This window comes from Brachycentrus maculatus, unplaced genomic scaffold, assembly GCF_059751285.1.
Source record: "Brachycentrus maculatus isolate JH-2025_06_01 unplaced genomic scaffold, ASM5975128v1 h1tg000085l, whole genome shotgun sequence".
Taxonomy (NCBI): Eukaryota; Metazoa; Arthropoda; class Insecta; order Trichoptera; family Brachycentridae; genus Brachycentrus; species Brachycentrus maculatus.
The window spans coordinates 186,677-210,667 of NW_028280839.1; the positions used below are offsets into that span (position 1 = coordinate 186,677).

Consider the following 23,991-nt stretch of genomic DNA (forward strand, 5'->3'; position numbering starts at 1 on the left):
ACTCAAATACTTGATTATACCAAGGTATGCATGAGGGGATGCATGAACGTGAAAGAGGCGAAGATCGATTTCAAATACAGATTGGTGTGGCGTTCTATCCTCTCTGTCTAACCCTGTGGAGATGATGGTTAGTTAATAAATCAGGTTTTAAATTAAGAATAATTTATGTCATGTCAAAAAAAAGGATTGAAAAAATTTTGAATTCTGAATTTGCGGCTCCCTAAAAGTTCATAAAAAATCAATTAGATTTATCGTCACCCCCTGTATCTTACCTTTTCAAGTAAAAATACTTTTTGATGTACATTTATAATTTATTGTATATTTATTGGATAGTTAGTTGAAAGTTATATTAAAATATTGATATCAAACCGTCAACATGTTAAATATTATAATAAAAACCGACATTAGGTGTTGTTATAAAGAAAAAAAAAAGAAATATATATATATATATATATATATATATATATATATATATATATATATATATATATATTTATATATATATATATATATATATATATATATATTATATATATATATATATATATATATATTTATATATATATATATATATATATATATATATATATATATATATATATATATATATATATATATATATATATATATATATATATATATATATATATATATATATATATATATATATATATATATATATATATATATATATATATATTTCTATATATTTTTTTGAGAGTACTGCGTTCTTAATTAAGATTGTTATAAATACTAAGAAAATTAATCATAATTGTAAAAAACATTGTTACCACATCAAATAAGTAAAAAATAAAATAAAAAGATTTTTAGGCCTAGAAAAGCAAGTAGACATTGAAAGATTAAATTTTCATCTCGTTTATTTTCAACTTAAGCATTTTTCAAGTAAAAACCAAATTCGTAGAGATGAAATTCCAACATATTTACTTAGAAACGTTTTCAATCTTATTTCATAAACACTTATGTTTTTAATAAGCCATGAAAAGGTTAGAGCTTTCATCAGCCCCACTCGGGATTTAATTTAAGACATTGCACTTATTTACAATGTTACCACTTGACAAATTATGAATTGATATTTTTTTCTTATTTCAAGTCAACCAATTATGGTTTTCCTTCCATATGTTAAGTGCTGAAATGTTTGCTTTGTGATGCAACAGTTTGCGTGGGCAGCGGAGCGTGCGCGCGCAGCTTTCTGAAAAGTATGAAAAGGCTGAAAACCGCCCCTTTCGTGCCATTAGGACGCCGACACCCTCCGCGGCAACTCCTAGAGAGAAAGTCTCTGAAACTACCCTCACTTTAGAGCACTTTAAAACAACACTAAAGTCCATTTTCTTTTCGATTACTTTGCGTTGGATTTGAAAGTTTTTGGGCATTTTTTTCTTAAATATATTTCGCGCTTTGGCGAATTTTGAAGGGTTTTCCGCGGTTATAGAGCACGAAAAGTTTTGAAGTCCGGAGAGGCTGCTTCAACTTGAGGGTAAGAGTTTTTGAACTACTTCACTTTATTTTTTAACTTTTATTTATGAATTATTCAATATGCCATGTATTTATTGGAATTATTACTTATATTTTATCAAAAGCAAACAACAGCATGTATAAATATGTTAGATTAAATAAGATATTTTTAACTAACTTTAGAAGAGAAAATATTCAACTTTAAAAAATCACTCACATAATTATATTTAATATAATTAATATTTATATTTGTGTATCATTTTTTTTAATAAAATAAATTAATCCCAGTATCAAAATTATTTACTTTACACAAATCAATTTAGGTAAAGAATAAAACTACCCTTTTTCAAAGATTAATTAATAGTTATGTATACGTAATACGTAATGAAAAAATATGTTATTTTACAGAATGTGTTCACTAATGCGTCATCAAATAAAATTAAGAATCATACAAATTGAAAAACAATATGAAAGCTTTTTTTAATTAATTTATTGAAATATTACTCATATCGCAAACGTATAGTGAGAAATATATACTTTTGATCAATGATAATTTAAACTCACTAAAAATAAATAAAAATATATTAAAATCAAACAAATTATCTATTTAAAAATACGGAGTTGTGTAAATTAAATTCTGACATATTTAAAAAAATATATAAAACGACAGAATAGTTAAACTCGTAGAAATAACACGTTTTACAAAAAATCTTCATATTGACATCACAAACCTCGAACTTATTTTCATGATAAATTTAGAAGAAAAAACTGAATTAAGAATGTACATAACATACGTGTAAGTATAAGATAAATAAATCACTTTATAAACATTAATAACGAACTTACCTTAATTTTTACAAAATATAATAAAATAAACCATTTAAATTTCAATTTATGTATTTTTCAAATTCTGTATTTTTTTTCTCGTACAAAATAAATAAATAAATATTACACACAAATAAATAAAAAATAATTATTTTTTGCTAAAACGCGATACATCACAATGATGAAATACCGCAGAAAAAATAGAATTTATTTTCTTTAGAACCAGTTTCCAACATATTGTAGAATTTAAAAAAAAAAAATTAAACCAACGTATTCCAATTATTTATTAAGATAAATTTTTAAACAAATTATTTCGATTCAAATTGAAATGATAAGAAAATAAGAGCTTTTTTAATAGCTCAAAGATACACCGTCGGGAAAAGATCTTGGAGCTAATATATGTTATAAACGTACATATTTTGATGACTAAATTACAAGCCTACTAAAACAAATTGAGACATAATTATGATAGTTGATTTTATTATCATTTTAAGGGTGATTGAATTACAACAGGGTGCTTCCAGATGTTTTAAAGCCGCGCCTTAAAAATGTGTAAGATAATATTTTCAAACATACTAAATTAAATTTAGATTGCGATGTTTTGTAGCTTAGTTACAAAAAATTCACAATAGAATTGCCAATTTTAATATCATCATAAAAATGATCCTAGAACACATTTATATTTTTTTTTTGTAAAACAGTAAAACTAGAGAAAAGTTCGATTATAACCACTAAAATAAATCAATTTTAAAATTAGATGAAGGATATCCGAAAAAAAAAATGTCGCTTTTGGTTTGTAAAAATATATATTTTAGGCATATTAAAAAATACCTTAAAAGATCCAACTGAAGGACTTATTTTTTTTAAAATAAATATTTGTTTTTTTTTTTTAATATTTACACAAATATTTCAATTTCATACTACTTATGTGAGACTGAGAGGCCCATTATTAGAAATAGGTATCAAATTGTGGTAGAGGGGGGTTTGAACCAAAAAACTCTGACATAAGAGTCCGTGACACTAACCACAGGACCACAACCCGACGCATATATTATCTTAAATTTTAATAAAGTATTTGAACAATTTTGGCATTCGTTTGCAAGAAAACTACGGATTACTTTGTAAGAGGCTTCATTCCCATAAAAGATAAAGTATTTTATTTTTGTCTCATACGGCGACTATTAACGCACTAAAATGAATAAAGAAAGGACATAAAAAATCAACCAAGTGTCTACATTTTTACGAATAAAACGGACCTTTTTAACATAATGCATAAATTCTCCTATAATTACAAAATATGTACAAATTAGTGAACGAAATGTTACTTTTGATTTTTCCAGCCCATAGAGAATTGTAAAAATAAACTTTGTATCTTTAACCGACAAAGTATTATACCATCATATTTCAAACAAAGTTGAAGCAGAGATACGATGGTTTGAAGTTATGCAAGTGTTTATTACCCCGTCGGGTCCTTACTGCAAACTGCATTGTAATAACATATTTTATAGGTATCTTAACATTTATATTTATTATACGTAAGAAGATGAAAGTCTATGCAAAATGCTTGATTTCCCGTCGCTTTCAAATAGTAGTTTCAGATAGTTTGAGTTAAAAAAAAGCATCACTATTTTTATTTCATAAGCGAGAATGTGTCGCTCAATACTTATATATACTTCTTATTTTATCAATATTTTTTGTAAAATTTATCATACCAAAATACATCAAATAGAAACTGCCATCGTAAAACACACCCGAAAACAGTTTAACGTCGTACGTTTCGAATTCAGATTTTTATATTCTTTTTCACCTATGTAAATTATGGTAAAAAAGTTATTGAAAATCAAAATTAGATGATTAATTTTGCGCCACCCTGAATCTGTTTGTATACTTATAATCTCACAAAAGATAAATATGATTGACGCACGACGTTATTTGCAAAAATTATAACATCTTCCGGTAGAGTGATCAATTTTGTGCCACCCTATATGTAGGTATATAAAAAAAACTACTTCTAGCCGTTAGATTAGTTGAACAGCCGAAATGTGAACAGTATGTTAATTAGTTTTGAGTCTCTCAGGGGGTGATTTCACTAGCAAATTACAACCCTCGACGTAATGTATGTTTACACCCTTCAAGTTTCGAACTACAAAAACTGAAAGTCATTAGTTTACCGCCCATTCAAGTATCTGTTTGAGGCAAGCAGAAATCCAATTGTATTTTTTCATAGAAATTGGATGTTTATTTGAAATAAACTAGGATTTAATACTATAATATATACAAAAAAATAGGTGCCGCGGAGTAGTTGGGTGGACGCTTGACTATTACGAGTTTTATTGTTTCGGCATTAACTTTGTGGTAAGACATGTTACAATGATTAAAGAAAACACTTCGTTTTTTACCACTTGAGTTTTATTATAGACTACATGTTTCAGAAGTTAAACTTCCATCATTCAGGTCTGTATAATAAAATATGTCTGTATGATGGAAGTTTAACTTCTGAAACATGTAGTCTATAATAAAACTCAAGTGGTAAAAAACGAAGTGTTTTCTTTAATCATTACGAGTTTTATTTCTGCCAATTTTTTTTATTTTTTATTTTTTTATTAAAACGATATTTTTTACGTCTGCCACTATTGCGGTCATTTTATCATCTACTCACCGCACACCGCATCTGAGAACTAAGTCCTTGGCTTGGATGTGTTCACATATATAGAACTAATGCCCCTTTACAAGAAAAGCTGCCCGCACTGTTGCAGAGGTTCTCAACTTTTTGAGCGACGGGATGTTTTTAAAACACTTAATATTTTACTAACAAAATAAAAAACAAAACCTAGTTTTACGTTCATTATTGAAGAAGAATCATCATATGAAAATTAAATAAAAAGAGGTACATTATACACTACTGACTTCTAAAATAATCTAAAAAAACAATACGGAAATTAACACTGTGTTGAGTCCACTATAAATTGATGAAATTGTAATTTTTTTGACATTTCAACATAGATGAAGAAGAATATAAAAGTCAGGGTATTTACAGAGCTTATGGGCTTACTTATTACCTACTATACTTAGGCTGGTTAAGTGGTCCCTTTACACACGTGCAACATTCAATATTCTACCCATGATTCATAACCACACTAAATATGAATATAAACCACTAAGTGGAGAAAACCCAGATTTTTGAACAACAATTTGGACACAATTAAAATTTTGTGATAAAATTGTTTCCATCTAATGGGAGGTATGAGTTTTTTGTTTATGTTACTAGTCGCGGCGGACTTTAAGGAGCCCAAAAGCTCTGCGAACCACACTTTGAGCACCGCCTGATCTGGAGTAAATAAAATCAGGAAATTACATTTTTATCGGCTCTAACGAATTATAAGGACATAATCTAATCGTCATAATATTTTCAAATCTTTGAAGCAAAAAAATATTAAATTGAAATCATCAGATCACCATGTGTGGATATTTCAGGACATGTAAAAAGGCATCAAGCGTTCGGAAAGCTCTTGAAAGATTACGATAAGAGATACTAACCAAATTAGGTAGTTCATTATACGGTACAAGCGAATGAGAAGTCGCCGCATACAATACACTCATTAAAACATGGTATTTTACATGCCATCATTAAAACTAACGTACCTGTTTGAAAAAGGAAAAAAATATGTATTATAGTGAATAATAAAATGAACAAAAAAGTATGTTTTCTCCGTAGTGTAATATGTAGTTACCGTATAACGCTACCGTGTTGGAGATCCCGGGTTCAATTCTCAAGAAAACATATCAATGATTTTTCATTTTAATATTGTGTCAATATTACCCTGGGCTGGTACGTGATTAAAAGAGTATTTAACAATTTAATTTTACGAATTATTTTTCGAAATAAATGAAGCCTCATTTAAGTGATTTTTACTATTTTTTAACATCTCATCAAAGATGAAGAAGAATATGGAAGTCTGGGCATTTACGAGGCTGACGATCGTCATGGGCTGGTTTAAGTGATCACTTTACACACGTGTAACATTCACCAATTCTACCCATTATAGACAACCACACTACTCAAATTCTTGGAAGTTCTATATACCAATTTAGAAACCTTGTTCTTGAATCACTAGAACTTCTCTAGAGACATCTATTGGTGAGATGTAAAGAAGCTTTATTAAGCAGAAACTCTTATATTAGTATGTGAGGTCCGAATCCTGGACATCACACACATGAAAAACGCCAGAAAATACCATTTTCATTTTTATTACTAAGCGTATAATTTGACCAGATAATTTAAATACAACATTTTGAGTGTGTCCAAATACTTGTTCACAAAATCTGGATTATCTCCAATTACAGGAGTTATTTTCATTCTATTTTTTAACATCTTATCAAAGATGAAGATAGTCAATAATGGGTAGAATTGGTGAATGTTACACGTGTGTAAAGTGATCACTTAAACCAGCCTATGACGGTCGTCAGCCCCGTAAATGCCCAGACTTCTATATTTTTCTTCATCTTTGATGAGATGTTAAAAAATAGTATGAAAATAACTCCTGTAATTGGATATAATCCAGATTTTGTGAACAAATATTTGGACACGCTCAAAATGTTGTATAAGTGATTTATGTTTAAAAACATTAAATTTTCCTATCAAAATAATGTGTTTTAAATAATTTATGAAAATATTAACGTTACATTATTTTATAAATATGATTAAGTTTAAAGTGTGCTTGATGGCTATGCGACCCTAACGGCTAGATGTACTAGATACAACAAATTTGACCAGGCAATCTGACGCTGTGTGCAAAGGAAAGATAACCTTGGACTTAACTTTTATCATTTTTTTGTCTAAGAATAAACTTAGCGTCATTTGATAACACACAATCAACAGTTAAGCGTCCCTGAGCTAATATTTTACGACGAGAGCGCTATACAAATTATTTAACATTATTTTAAATATTTTATATTTTGTCTATTAAAAACATTGATAACTTCGTGGTATTGTCTGCCTCCGTAGTGTAATGGTCAGCCTGCTCGGCTACCGTTCTGGAGGTCCCGGGTTCAAATAAATATAAGTGATTTTGTCACTCTAATATTTATTCGATATCACCCTGGACTGGTACCTGAAGCGGAGGGCTGATCACCTTTCCTTCATGTGTAAACGATCAAGATAACACTACGTTTATACGACGCAGTGCCCTATGCATCATTGGGGTGCGGATAATGGTTCGTTATTATTATTATGGTAATAAAACACTCTCCTTACCATCCGTTGTTTACTTTTTACATTTTTTCCCATTGTGATTCATTTGTCGTCTTTCACTCGTTCAAAAATTTTATTTTTGTACAAATGTCAAATCGTAATAATTTTATTTTAATGACCTAATGATAGAATATTTTTCCGAAACCGGTAGTCACAAGTGAGTGTTTAAAAAAGTGGTATTCCACAAGGTAAACAGTGGATGGTAAGGAGAGTATTTTAAATATTTTAACTTATTCATAGACCTTTACTTTATGGGAAAGTACACAAATCAATCCACTTCCGTTCAATTAACAGTGTTGATTCTGCATAGTAAATTTATTGATTTAATTAACGTAATAATTGATTTACACAGTACTGCATTAAGAATTCTATTTCTGGCCTTTGTGCATACAATGCCCCAACATTCTACGCCCATCATCGATTTGCATGTTTATTTATTTATTGATAAATTGGAAAACAAACAGAATATTACAAAATATAATATAATAAAATAAAAATAATAAAATTCCAATTACAGTTTTTTACTTAAAAGAAATTTAAAAAAAGTCAAATACATAAGTATGACTATACATATTATAAGTTACATTTCTTTAACAATTATTTAAATAGTCAAAAAGACATCAAAAATGTTTCTCTGAAACGTTTTAAAAGAAAAATTATTAATGTCTTTTTCATTAAGCATTACATTGCACATGTCGCAGGCTCAATTTAAAAATGAATTTTAGCAGGACTTTAGTATGCATTTAGGGATTTTGAATAAAGTTTTGGAACTCAAAATTGACAAGTGAAAAAAGCTCCGGGAAATCTACATAATTATTTAAAAATTTATAAAGGAAAATAAGGACAGTAATGTTCCTACGTGTTCCTATGTGTAATGCTTTGCATATACTATGCATGTGTACTACTGTCAATGAATAGAAAAAAGAGTGATTGATTTGCCCTCTGCAAATGGTACATTTTTAATTTTTGAAATTAAATGATAATAATAATAATTTTGGAAAATTTATATTACGCCATTTTCGGAAAATATTATCTCTTCGCTGTGATATTATATGATACATTGTTTCTTCTTCGACAAAGCAATTACAAAAGTTATGTCAGTGGTTTATCTTTCCTGTGGGTACAGTGTCAGATTGCCTAGCCAAATTTGTCCTATCTAGCACATATGATTCGAGTCCGTGTGGTCGCATAGCCATCGAACGCACTTGAAAAATAATTCAATATTTTTATCAATTGTTTAAAAACACCCTTTTTTATGGGTAAACGATAGTAAATTATGTCACATTTAAAAAAAAGCAATGAAGATAGTTATTTTTTAGGCATTATTTAAAAACGGAGAATTTTACTTAAAAAATAATTAAAAATTAATATTAATATTAAAATGCAATTTCGTTTCGATGCATCTTAATAATCTGTTGTTAAAGAAATGTTTAAATATATATATATATATATATATATATATATATATATATATATATATATATATATATATATATATATATATATATATATATAAATATATATATATATATATATATATATATATATATATATATATATATATATATATATATATATATATATATATATATTTATATATATATATATATATATATATATATATATATATATATATTTATATATATATATATATATATATATATATATTTATATATATATATATATATATATATATATATATATATATATATATATATATATATATATATATATTTATATATATATATATATATATATATATATATATATATATATATATATATATATATATAATGTATACACGTTTATTTATTAAGGTCAAAATTTGTTTATAAATAAAATCACGCCCGATCTACATAATTGAAAATATTCCGCGAATGACCTTAAAAAAATCCAATTTATTATTCAACAGGCTGATGTAAAAAAGTATGTTTATTTAAAAAATACGCAAATTAAAAGCGCCTCTGTTTACTTTTCGGCTTGATGTATTAGAAATTCAAATTCGTGTTTTGAGACGTAAATTCGTATTTTAGGGGGTTTTATTTAAGGGTTGCCTGATGCAAATTCTCATTTCTTTAAGAGCCTTCCTATCCCGGAACGGAATTGAAGATTTAATCAGAATCGGTTCCCGTTTTTCAATTACATAATGATAAAAAGGATGTTAAGTTGGCCAAGTCCTTAAGCGATCCATTTTTTCTTTATTTTATCGTTGCAACGTAAACAGCCTTTTTGCATTCCATCGGCGTGTTTCTTTTAATTTAAAAAGGAAAATAAAATCCTTTTTATTATAAAACACGGTGAGGTGTTAAGTAGGATGTTTAGCGAGGAGCTGATCACCTTTCTTTTATGTGTTAACGATCAAGATAACACTGCGTTTATATGATGCAGTGTCCTATGTGGGTGCGGACAAGGGTTTGAAGACTATTTCATAAACTTAATGATTGATTTAGCTTACTAAGCTGAGGTGTTATTTTAACAATAATAAAAGTGAAATAAACGAGAAATTTTAAGAAATACTAGTTCAAAAATCTGGGTTTTCTCCATTTCTCAACAGAGATGAAGAAGAATATGTAAGTCTGGGTATGTACAGGGCTTATGACTTGACACGGCTAGTATAGTCATCACATTACCCAACATTCACCATTTTAATCATGATTGTGAACCACATTACTTAAATTTTTGTAACTTCTAGATACCTATATATGATCAACCTCATAACGCAGTACATGTGAACATATAACAGCCATCTTTTTTTGATTAAGAAAACTTTGGTGAATGGTGAATGTAGCGTGTGTGTAAAGTAATTACTTAATTAGCATTTGACAGGTCATAAGGTCTATAAATATCCTTTTTCATCATCTGAAATTTCATTTCTAACAACGATATTCACTGCGTGTATATTTATTTATTTAAATTACATGTACAGAAAATAAATAAGTATGTACATTGGGGGGCTTGTTGCTAAAAAGCAATATCTTCCTACCAACCAAAAACAGACAAGTGATATTGATCAAAACGTTTGATACCATATAAGTATAGCTGTTTGCATTCAGAGGGTAGATAGTACTTTAAGATTTAAAAAAAAACATAAATTACAAATTACCATTGTACAAAAAAATTTACATAATTTACAAAATATGATAATAAGGAGGACAAAATAAAAAGGGAATTTAGGGGAGGAGGTAGAGGGGTTTCTTAAAAGTTATAAACAATATGCAATATATATATATATATATATATATATATATATATATATATATATATATATATATATATATATATATATATATATATATATATATATATATATATATATATATATATATATATATATATATATATATATATATATATATATATATATATATATATATATATATATATATATATATATATATATATATATATATATATATATATCGTAGTCGTACAGGAGAAAGTGACTACCAAAACTTAAAATGTTTAGGAGGGCCATTTAAGTCACTTTTGCTTTGCAAGAAAATAAACATCAATGCATTTAGTCATTTTTACCAAGTAAATATATTATACTTCCAAGTTTAAAATCCTTTGGGATTTTTTTCAGGGCAATATTGAGCTACTAATATATCAAATAGTCAATGATCACATTTGTGTAAAAAAATGCAGTTGGTCACTTTCTCCTGTATGACTATGATATATATATATATTTATTTATTTAAAAAAAAAAACAATATCTTCCAACCGACCAAAGACGGACTAGTGATATTGATCAAAACGTTTGATACCATATATAGCCGTTTGCAATCAGTGGGCAGATAGTACTTGAACATTTAAAAAACATAAATTACAAATTGACATTTAAAAAGAAACATAAATTAACAAAAAACGATAATAAGGATGACAAAGGAAGAAGGGAGTTTAGGGAAGGAGGCGAAGGGAGGAGGTTTGATCGACAGTTAGGATTCTTATGACAGATAGTAATGTCTCAGACGTTTATACACATATTGTTAATAACAAGGGTTGTTCGCTTTGTGTAATTCCACTTAAAAACTTTTTAAAGTGATAAAATCACAATCCTCTGACAATCATAGCTTTTTGCAGGGATCAGTTTGAACAGAAATCCCCGGACAATCATAGCTTTTTTGCTAAGATCTATTTTTTGTTAGATTCTGTCGCATTACTCCCTTTGTTCCATACATATCCTTGAAGTACCCACTACAATAAAATTTATCACACTTTTGTCTGAATTGCCAGTCTTCACTGGAAAAGAAAGCTCATTCAGAGTACTCGCGACATATGTTTCACTCCTTTCAACAGCGTCATATATAATAAAAAGGATTTTTCAGGAGATCGTTTTTAAAGTTTAATAATATAATCAAATGTATTAAAAATAAATATCACGCCATTTTTTGAACTTTTTACTGTGCAACATATCTTTTTAGGTAAAACCTGAATGTTTTTTCTCCATTTGAAAAAAAAAATAGTTTTTTGAAAAAAAAAATTAAACAATACCTTTTTTTCAAAATGCGAAAATAACACTTTCTGCCCTATAGCGGGAAAATATAAAGTAAAAAAATATGCCGCTTTTGCTGGGATATAGTACATTTTCTGGGCATTTCGAAAACATGGACAACTGAAAATTGACGGTTTTTTTTATAAATGACGTTGTTGAAAGGAGTGAGCGATATGTGTTCATCGCTAGAGTTGACGCTTTCATAGTTTTAAAATGATAAAACATCAATGAGTACAATTTCAAAATACAAGTATTTTGAGGAAGCAAATCCGTAATACTTATTCTTAACACTTGAAGAAATAAAATACACACTTACAAAAAAAAAATTATATATTTTTATTGGTTACATTATATTTCAATGATTTATTTGACAGTTATTTCGTGGTAACAAACAATAATAGATTTTAAGATAAAATACCCATAATATATTTTATATTATGTATTTTATATATGATACTTATAATATATTATATATGATACACATGATGTTTGATAATGATGCTGAATATATCGAAACACGTGTCACAATTGATTTTTTTAAAGTGGTATTACCATGTAAAATGTATATAAAAATGTCACGATTGATTTGCCTTACCCTGCATAGTAAAAAAATCTTACAAAAACGACTTCGTGTTCACTGGTAATCAACCTTTATTAATTTTATATATTTTATCTTCTGTACTTTTACTTTGGATGATTAAATTTCTTTTGAGCGATGATTAATATCACAATATAAAATGTTGTTTTACTCTCTCTTTGGTGATAATGATAATTTTAAATTCTCACTGGCTAGGAAAACACGTAAGTGTTTTTATCAAGTCTAGTAAAAAATTGAGTGTTTGAGTAAAAATTTCGACCTTTTTGGTGAAAACTGCCAAAGTTATGATAAGCCGTGAAAACAACTACAAAAGGTCAAACGTTACAAAAGCCCTACATGAAAATTTAATGTTTAAAATTATAATAATTGTAGTCATTAAAATAAATAATATGTTTCCCAAATGAGTGCCTTTGAATGTTCTTTTTTAAAACACAAATATATTTAATTACTTTGTTTTACGTGCATCAGGATCAAACGGCACTACTGAATTACACCTCTCATAAAAAATATAAAACATAAAAAATTAAAAATAAAAAAAAATAAAAAAATATATTTTTTAAATGACATAAGGTTAAGCTCGCCAAAGAAAAAAAATGAGTTATTTACAAAAAAGTACATGATTATTTGTGTTTTTTTCTATTATGTGTTTTTCAAATCACTTATTGCAATTGCATTATAATCTGCACCAACGAATCCTGAATGTTGATGAATGCAATCAATGATTATAAAATAGGAGGAATAGGGTAATTGTGAACGTGTGCACGAAAAATAGGGTACAATCAGATTATATTCTACTGTGTCACAAAAATTTAAGCCCAAAACTGTTCGCCTTGCTTTTTTTTCTTTCTTTATTTTAAATTATTTTGCATTACATAGCATTCATTCAAATCCAAAAAATATTAATAAAATATAAAAATGAAATACAAAAAAAGATCTCACAAAGGCATGGCCTGTGTGTGGGTATACAAAATAAATAGTTATAGTACAGGGTATAAGGGTATATAACAGACGATCAGGATGATATAATTTAGAACTGATGCAGTGCCTTATGCACCATCTGGGTACGGACAGAACTCTTGGAATAAAATATGTATAAATGTATTTTTTTAAAGAAAAGGGTTCATTTTTAATTCATGTTTTACTTAGTAAATACCACTATTTCTTCGTTTGGTATAGATTTCTTCTTATGAGCTATACTGTACTAGCTATATCTCGAGCTCTGTCGTCCAGGCAATCCCATTCCGCAAGAAATAGTGGTATTTACTTAGTAAAACATTAATTAAAAATGGATAGATTTACCACAAAGTGACTGCCGAATCCATTAATGAAAAAAGGGGTCATATTGAGATTCCTTCCCTTCCACAACTTATTGAGATTCCTTTTTTTTTTAAAATACGGTCCACTTTAATTTCCCTGAAAAAGTATTACAATTTAGGAAAGATGCGGATTTATTAACATTTAATTTAATTGTTTGTACATCCATCTGAAAATCAAAACAACTAATGTACAAAAAATCTAAAATACAAAAAGTCTGACTTACATAAAATAATATGAATATTTAATAAATTCGTAGGGCATCTGAAGGATACAGCTTCTTTGAGAGGGTAGTTATTTTTCCTGCGATGCTCTGAATTCATAAATATTTATGTCGACTTTTTCAGTCAATTATTTATTCAGTTAGGTGTTCAGAATTACCACACTTCCCCCATTCTCGGCGCTCGAGTGTCGTAAAAAGTCGTCATAAATAACCTTTGCTGTCATGTGGACGAGAAGGTGAAACGTCACCACACATCGGCAGTGCGTTACATTTGAATCCTCCAATACCAAAATGAACCACATCCAAAAAGGATAACTGTACACAATCATTAAGTTCAACTTGTTTTTTTTATTTCGTACGCGAAAAATTTCGATTCTTATAATTCAATTTTTAATTATAACAAACATAACAAATTTAAGTTTTGTACTCATATTTTTTGGCAGAGCTGCATTTTATATGATAACAACTTAAAAGGATTATTTTGTACATTAAAAGCATTTGTCTTTTATCTTTCTTTAAAATTTTTATTATTGTATAAATGTCAAACCGTAACAATTTAATTTTAATGACCTGATGATGGAATGATTATTCCGAAACCGGAAGTCACGAATAAGTGCATATATATATGAGAACTCTTAAAAAACACTTGTATAATTCCATTTAATGAGATTTATAACATCACACACGACCAGTTTCGAAATCAACAGATATTTTCATCATTATGTGAAAAGTTAAACTCATTAAGCGGTATAATATAAGTGTTAAATTAAAAAAAAAAATCGACATGTCATTCCACAAAATTAATGCCGAATCAATAAATAATATAAAATAGATAGCTAAATTCAGATAATTCATCATTGTCCTGATAACCAATAAAGCTAAACAATAAAATGTTTCAAATGTGGACATGGCTGTTTTTGAATTATGAGGCAAAATTTGATAGAACACCGCATGCGACCCGACAGCCATTTTCAGAATGATCCTATCCATCATAACATTGTCAGCAGTTTATTTATAGTTAATACACCATGCGTGGAGATTATTCACCCTAAATAAATATTGTCTATGGACAGTTTTCAAGGGTGTGTGGGTGGGTGGTTTGATTACATAAGCAAGGGATGATGAATGTTCATACAAACACGACCAATAAACGAGATCGGATCCCAGAAATCTTGAAAATGAGACAATGGTGCTACGTAATCTTTTTCTTGATTACATCCCTTATTTACAACATTTTGAGTGTGTCCAAATACTTGTTGACAAAATCTGGATTATCTCCAATTATAGGAGTTTTTTTCATATTATTTTTTAACATTTTATCAAAGATGAAGAAGAATATGCCCAGTAAATGCCCAGACTTCCATATTCTTCTTCACCTTTGATGAGATGTTAAAAAATAATACATCACTTATGTTTTCTTGAATGTTTTTCGCAGATACTTTGTGGCACATTTGACAAACTTTATAAAATAAAAAAAAACTTTGTTTTTAACAACTTTTTATTGGTACTTTTTTCTAACCGGATTCGACAAGAACCTAAGGGTCAAACAAGAAACAGATTTTCGACAAGAATCATCAGGGTTAAACACGTACATCAGTATTTCTTAAAGTGGGCGATAATGCCCCCTTGTGGGCGTTCTAGAAGACTTTTACGGGCATAAGAAGCCCAAAGAGACAGATAGAAGTGCTAAGAAGTAGGATATATATTTTTTTGTTCCTTCACTCTTTTGCTATGATGGGACATTCTGGCTATTTTATTTTCCCATTTGACGAAAAATTATGATGGGGGGGCAGACAAAAAAAGTTTGGGAACCTGTGATATACATGCTTAACCCTGATAATTACAAGATTCTTGTCGAAACCGGTTGAAGAAAAATAGTACCAATAAAAAGTGGTTTAAGTATTTACCCGCTACAGGGCAGAAAGTGTTGTTTTTGCATTTTGAAGAAAAGGTATCGTTTAATTATTTTTTTTAAATAAACTTACTTTTTTTCAAATGGAGAAAAAATAGGTTTTACCTAAAAAGATCTGTTACACAGTAAAAAGTTCAATACGTTGCTTGATATTTATTTTTAATACATTGTATTATATTTTTAAAGCAGTTTTATTTAATATATTATTAGATTAAAACCAATATTTTTAGCTTTTCCACTTTATTAAATAAAGTGGAAAATTAAATTAATGTGGAAAATTAAAGTGGAAAATTAAATAAAGTGGAAAAGCTAAAAATATTGGTTTTAATCTAATAATATATTAAAAATGCAATTCCATCACGAAGTGTCCGTGAATATAAAAGTTTTAATTAGTAAGGTTTAAAAAAATATCCCGTATGATTGAGGATAGCACCTCTTTTTTTGACATCTCAACGTAGATGAAGAACAAGGATGTCTGGGTATTTACAGGTTTTATGGCCTGTCATAGGCTGGTTAAGTACACACGTGCAACATTCACCAATTCTACCCACGATTGATAACCACACTACTCAAATTTTTGGAACTCTTACATTTTATATATTGATAACCTCGTTACACACTATATATGAATTCACAACAGCCACCTATGTTGGATTGAGGAAAGCTTTTATTAAGGAGAGACTCTTTTTTAATGCAAGATGTTTATTGTAAATATTTTTTTTTAAATCTCAGGATTTCAATCGCACTGTTAGCTACGGGAATTAATCCCCAGGGGAATTTATAAAATAATTTAGAAAATGTAGCTCCTTAAAAGGATTTTTACATCGAGAAAATGTTTTTTTTCCTGAACATAAAAACATTTTAAAACGAAAATTTTATAATTACGAAAAAGAGTGTTTTAGATTTGCTTAAATGGATAATCCATTAAGCACGTATTAAGTAAGCACTCAGACTTCTACGCACTAATCTATTGAAGCGATTATAAAAAAATGACTGATAAATTTCGATTGAAAATAAAAATGGTTCGAAAATATTAAGGGTCTGATTAGGTTAATATGAAATAATAACATAATCATCTTCTTCTTCTAACTCTTATATGCACCCAACGGTGCATAGGGCACTGCATCATATCGACGCAGTATTATCTTGATCGTTAATTGCACGAAGGCAAGGTGATCAGCCCTGCGCTTCAAGTACCAGTCCAGGGTGATATTAAATAAATATATGAGTGAAAACCACCCATATTTATTTTGACCCCCCTGGAAATCAAACCAGGGACCTCTAGCACTGTAGCTAGATGCGCTAACCACTATACTACAGAAGCATGTGATGATTATAGTGCTGATGAAATATCACATGAGATTTCTCCCTCAAACACACATTCTCACAACATTTAGAGTGTGTCAAAATATTTATTCACAAATCTGGGTTTCGCCACTTATTCAACATATGTCACATCTAAAAAAAAACTATGAAATATTTTTTTAAATTTTAAAATAACTCCTAAGTAGAGGAATTCTGATTTGTGAACAAGTATTTGGACACACTCAAAATGTTGTGAATAAAATAACTGGTCAAAGTATAATCTGCATAAAAAAATAGAAAAATCACGTTTTCGGGCGTTTCTCAGTTTGTAAAATAATTTGTTGAAAACTGTAAAGATAATTGAAATCTTGCAAACAAATAAAACGGTCTCTGCTAAATAGATGTTTTCTAAATCAAATCATAGATGGCTGTTGTGAACTCAATCACGGAACGTCATGAGATTTGAGTAGTGTGGTTGTCCATCATGGATAGAATGGTGAATGTTAATAGTGACCACTTAACCAGCTTATGACAGGTCATAAGCCCTGAAAATGCCCAGACATCCATATTCTTCTTCATGTTTGGTGAGATAACAATAAAAAAAACTTTAAGATGTATTTTTACCTATTTTTATTTATTTTATTTTATTTTCCATGTTTAAGAAAAGTATCATTTTATTAAATAAAATATGGAATAAAAGAATTCATATTCTTTTATAAATGAAAGCGAAACTTATTGTCTAGGGAGTAGGGCTTCTCAGTCCCTGAAGACCAAAGGTCGCAAATCGAGCAAAAGGGGATGAAAGGGCTAATGGAATCCTTAAAAAACAAAAAGCAACGCCATGAAATGAGGTAGTAAAGATATTTCTCTGTTTATAATGAAGAATGTAATAATAACATCAAGGAGATCTTTGTTTTGATAAAATCAGATAACTTTTTATGATATTATATTCATAATTTTCAAGTATGTAACATTCAAGTACTTTTTTATTGGATAGTAATAATGGGATGCCATACAAATATGAAATTACATTTATGGTAAAGATAAACGATGTGACCGAAGAAAATAGAGTAAATACGAGTCTACTTACATTAATACTACAAACAGTAGAATTTAGTGTTATCATTACATAATCTAATATTTTTATTTATTTTAAGTTTCACTTAGTAAATACCACTACATCTTAATATCTATTGTACCACGTGTTTCGTTGTATTCCGCATCATTTTCAAACACCGTATGTGAAGTTAATTTTTTATTTTAGAGATGCGGAATGTATCGAAACACGTGTCACAATATATTTTAAGAAAACGTAGTATTTACTAAGTAAAACTGAAATTAAAAATAGATAGTGACTGCCGAAGAAATTAATGAGATTTTTAATTTATTATTAGATTAAAACCAATATTTTTAGCTTTTCCACTTTTTTATTTGACCAGCGACCGGGTTTCGTCGTTACCGACATCACCAGTCTGATGATGTCGGTAACGACGAAACCCGGTCGCTGGTCAAATAAAAAAGTGGAAAAGCTAAAAATATTGGTTTTAATCTAATAATAAATTAAAAATGCAATTCCATCACGAAGTGTCAGTGGATAATATAAATCTATTAATGAGATTTTTGATTTGTCAATAATTCAATTATTGTTATCGTCATCGTCAAACTGGTCAAATAAACTTTCAACTTTTCAAAACCCCTTATCCGCACCCAATGGTGCATAGGGCACTGCATTATATGAACGCAGTGTTATCTTGATCGTTAACACATGCAGGAAAGGTGATCAGCCATCCGATTCAGATACCAGTCCAGGGTTATGTTGAATAAATATTAAAGTGAAAAAATCACTTATATTTATTTGGCCCCCCATGGGAATCGAACCCCAGACCTCCAGAACGGTAGCCGAGTGTGCTGACCATTACACTAGGGAGGCGGTCAAATAAACAACGGTGGAAAAAATAGGATCTAAATATTTTTTTAAATAATTTTTAGATATAGTAAAATGCAGTTTCACTAAGAAATTTCAGAGCAACACTTAAATTTAATATACGTCATAAAATCGACGATATATTCAATCCATGTTGACACGTTCTAAAAAAGCTTTAACAAAATAAAAGTCCTTGTATTTTAAAGGTTTTAAAAGCCACCCAGTTTCTCTCAACTGGTATGCCCAATTTATCAACATATGAAGAGCTTTTAAGCTTTGGACCCATTTCAAAAGGATGCTAGAGGATAAGTGTATACAGGCGACGCAGTAATATTGGAAGTAAGGAATTCACATCACCACAATAAATATCCTAAAATTCCAATAAAACCTCAGAGAAAAATATTTACAAAATTTATGGGATTTCTTGTGGGTAAAGCCAAGATTTATTTTATTTATTGGGTTTCATCAAATGGAACTATTTTCATCATTGCTTTATTATTTTTTGTATAAACATACAATAAGATAAACAGTTTGTTTAGTGTCCACTTAAGGAAATTCCTTTCCTTTAGAAAATGTTATTTGTTGGTGGTCTTTGCAGACATAAAGGTATAATAAATAATTAGTTTTTCCACTATGATTAGATTTGACCAGTCACTATACCGGATTTCGTCGTTATCCATAGTATAATAGACATATTTAATTGTTAATTTTATCGATAGTGCTTATCTCAGCCTTACATTCTTTCCTTATTTCATCATTCGAACATCTATCAAACATCGTTTTGCCACACATTCGTCTGAGGGATCGCATTTCAACTGCATTCAGTCTGCTTTCATCCTTCTTTTGCCAACTCCATGCTTCGCTTCCATACATAAGGGTTGGAACCAGAACTCCATTGTGTACTGCCAGTTTAGCTTCCGCTGATAGATTTTTATTTGCTAAAACTGATTTTAGTGCACCATTCACTCTGTTCCCAGCATTCACTCTCCTTTCTATGTCTTTATCAATCTTTCCATCCCTAGAAAACATACTACCCAAATATATGAAATCATCTACCTGTTCCAAAAATCGTCGGGTATGTATGAGGAGATGCATGAATGTAGAAGAGGCAAAGAATGTTTGCAAAGACAGAGTGGTGTGGCGTTCGATTCTCTCTGCCTACCCCTGCGGGGAAGCGGCGTGATGGTTTCATATTTAATTGTTATTCTGTTCATCAATCTACCATTAATACAGAAAAATGTTTAGAAATATCATTGTTTAAATATACCGAAAAGGTGCTCAACGCTCTAAACCAGTGATTCCCAAAGTGGTCCATATCGACCCCCAGGGGTCTATGACAACTTGCAAGGGGTCTATGATTTAATTTGAATTTAAAATATAAATGTATAAAACCTAACATGTGTGGTTCAAAGTGAGTAACACTACAAATACCGGCTGTCAAAAATACATTTGAAGTTAATGAATTTGATAAAAATCAATATCAGGTAAGGAAAGGGGTCTACGAGATAAAAGAGTTTGGGAACCTCTACTCTAAACGAATGTGTAAATTAAGAAGTTATCTCCATTAGATGCACGGTTCACTTATTTTAATTCCAATTAGTTTTATGAAAACATTATTTTGGGCCATAATGCCCGTTAATGGTTAATGTAGACAAAAAACAGCTGCGTTAAATGAGATTCCAGGAATAGAATTAAAAGATATATACACTTTTCACAAAGCAACCTGTCCGCCTCCGTAGTGTAATGGTCAGCACACTCGGCTACTGGAGATCCCAGGTTCGATTCCCAGGAGGGGGAAATAAATGAGTGATTTTTTCACTCTTATATTTAATCAATATTATACTGGACTGGTACTTGAAGCGGAGAGCTGATCACCCTTCCTTCGTGTGTTAACGATCGAGATAACACTGTGTTCATATGATGCAGTGTCCTATACACCATCGGGTGTAGAATCGAGGTTTGAAAAAAATAAAAACGAACTCACTCTGCTTCTACGCGGGGGTAGGCAAAGAGAATAGAACGTGATACTATTCTGTCTTAGCAGACATTCTTAGCCTCTTTCACATTCATGCATCTCCTCATACATACCCGCCGAAATGCATGGTTTAATTGATCATTTTATACACGCGTAATATTCATCATTCCACACATGATTGTCAACCACACAACTGAAATTTCGGAAGTTGCATATACGAGTAAATATCATAAAATTTACACCTTCTTTTTCATATGTAAGTTTTCAACACCATCTATGATTGAGTTGAGTAAGTTTATTTTTTAAATTCTATTTAATATATACCTGAACGAAATGTAGATATGTAAGATTTTTCCTAAATTATATTACACTTGTCCTAGTTTTTTGAACAAACATTTGAATACAAAAAAAAAATGTGACCAAATGAAGAAGTTTTATCATATTCTCAATATTACTAATATTTAAAGCATTTACTTTGTAGTAATTTTTACTTATTTATTTTTTCACACAAATATTAGTTTATAACCACTTACCGTGATTGTTATGTCTACCGGTTTCGAGACGTACCCGTCTCTTCGTCAGGACAATCACTACCGCAGCATGCAAACAATACTACCCTTCACTACCATAGCACTATTTATGCACTTAAAACTTCACAAAATGTTTAACACATGTGATTTTGGTCAACCCGAGGACCAACATGCACTAGGGGTTGCAACACAAACATGCATTAAGAGCCGAGGTCAAACATGCACTGGAGGTCAATAATAATAAAGGGTTTTATTTATTAAATTTCAATAAGTGGCTTAATATTTATTTTGAATACATTTCATTATATTCTTAAACTTTAAAAACGATCTTCTGAAAAATCGAGTTTTTTTTATTTATGACGCCGTTGAAAGAAGTGAGCTATATGTATGAGTTCCAAAAAAATTGTAGTGTCAATCATGGATAGAATGATGAATGTTCATTCAAACCCTCATCCGCACCCCAATGGTGCATAGGGCACTGCGTCATATAAACGCAGAGTTATCTTGATCGTTTACACATGAAGGAAAGGTGATCAGCCCTCCGCTTCAGGTACCAGTCCAGGGTAATATTGAATAAATATTACAGTGAAAAAACTGGAGGTCAAACAACATGGAATTTTATCAGTCATTCTACGAACTAACCGAGTGATGAACTTTTCAAGATGAATAATAAGTAAATAAAATATCTTAGGAATTTACTTGTTCGAGATATTATTTTAATCGCTCCTTCAACAATAGAAGCGTCAAGTGTATTATAATACTGTATAAGCAGTTTAATAAGAGAACAATTGTGCTCTTCAGAAGGAATTTTCTTAAATTAAGACGGCTTAAATTAATTTTCCAATGTTGAAAGCTTAGGCCATAGGTCGGCAAAGTGTGGCTCGGGAGCCGTATGCTGGTCTTTAACTTTTAAAAAAAAAAATGTTTTTCAATACTTTTTACATACATAAGTCATATACTTATATTATAGATATAATATTCCCGATGAGTAATTTATATTTCCCATTTTGGGTCATGGGATTAAGGTTAACAAGACTGGAATTCAAATAATAAAGTAACAATTTTTTTTTTTTTTAAAAAAACCAAAACTAATACTTATACATGGCAAAATATAAAAACAATAAACGGGTATATTTAATAGGCATACGAAGTATATAAAAAATAAATAAATGAGAAAATCATAAGGTAAAAAGCATATTTAAAATAAACTTATAAGTGCGGCTCCAGTACAAATATCCGCGGGAAGCTTCTTCGACTCTACGTATTCATGCGAACAATCTTTTTCAAGCCTGAACCTTATTAAAAGCATTATAATCATTATTTGATTCGGCAGTCACTTCGTGGTAAAATCTATCCATTTTTAATTAATGTTTTACTAAATAAATACGACAATTTCTTAAAATCTACTGTGATACGTGTTTCGATGCATTCCGCATAATTTTCAAACACCGTATGTGAAGCTAATTCTAAATTTTAGAGTTGGGTCCTTGGGACATGTGTCACAGCAAATGTTAAGAAATAGTGGTATTTACTAAGTAAAATGTTAATTAAAAATGGAAAGATTTTACCACAAAGTGACTGCCGAATTAATTAATGAAATTATTGAAACCAGTACGGTTAAAAAAGGCAAAATGTGTACCAAGGACTCGAATCAAAAAATTTAGAATTAGCTTTACATACGGTGTTTGAAAATGACGCGGAATGCATCGAAACACGTGTCACAGTAGATTTTAAGAAAAAGTGGTATTTACTAAGGAAAACATTAATTAAAAATGCATTATAATCAATTGCTTTATTTACTAAAATTAATAAAATTGAGTAATAGGAGAAAACTATGTTATATAATATATTAAAAAAATAATAGTAATATTTTCAACCGTCCCTGTTGCAAGAGATGAATATTTACGCCCCAACCAGAAACAAGAGAAAAGGTCATAAATTTTATTATAATAACAGCTGGACATTGTCTGGATTCAGAACTCTTTTACACCGAATGCAAAACCTCGGAAATGAATTTCGCGGACCATATCGATATGTGGAATATGTCGCTTCCTAACTATAAAACAATTACAATATTTCAAACTAATACATTATTTATTGTTTTTCATATGTTCATCCTTGATTAGTAAGTAATTTTCGAAACAAAAAAAGAGACAACATATTATTTTA

General features: G+C 29.4%; 1 protein-coding gene across 3 annotated transcripts in view; it reads left to right on the forward strand.

The window, feature by feature from the left end:
* The first annotated feature begins 1,248 nt into the window (after positions 1-1,248).
* The window catches only part of LOC148310905 (xibalbin-1-like), a 124,112-nt gene continuing 101,369 nt past the window's right edge, over positions 1,249-23,991 (forward strand). For 2 of the 3 annotated variants that reach the window (XM_088257576.1, XM_088257580.1), the window contains exon 1: positions 1,249-1,495. The gene's annotated coding sequence lies outside the window, so the exon portion shown is untranslated. The remainder of the gene's footprint in view (positions 1,496-23,991) is intronic. The other variant, XM_088257579.1, reaches the window with a different exon arrangement.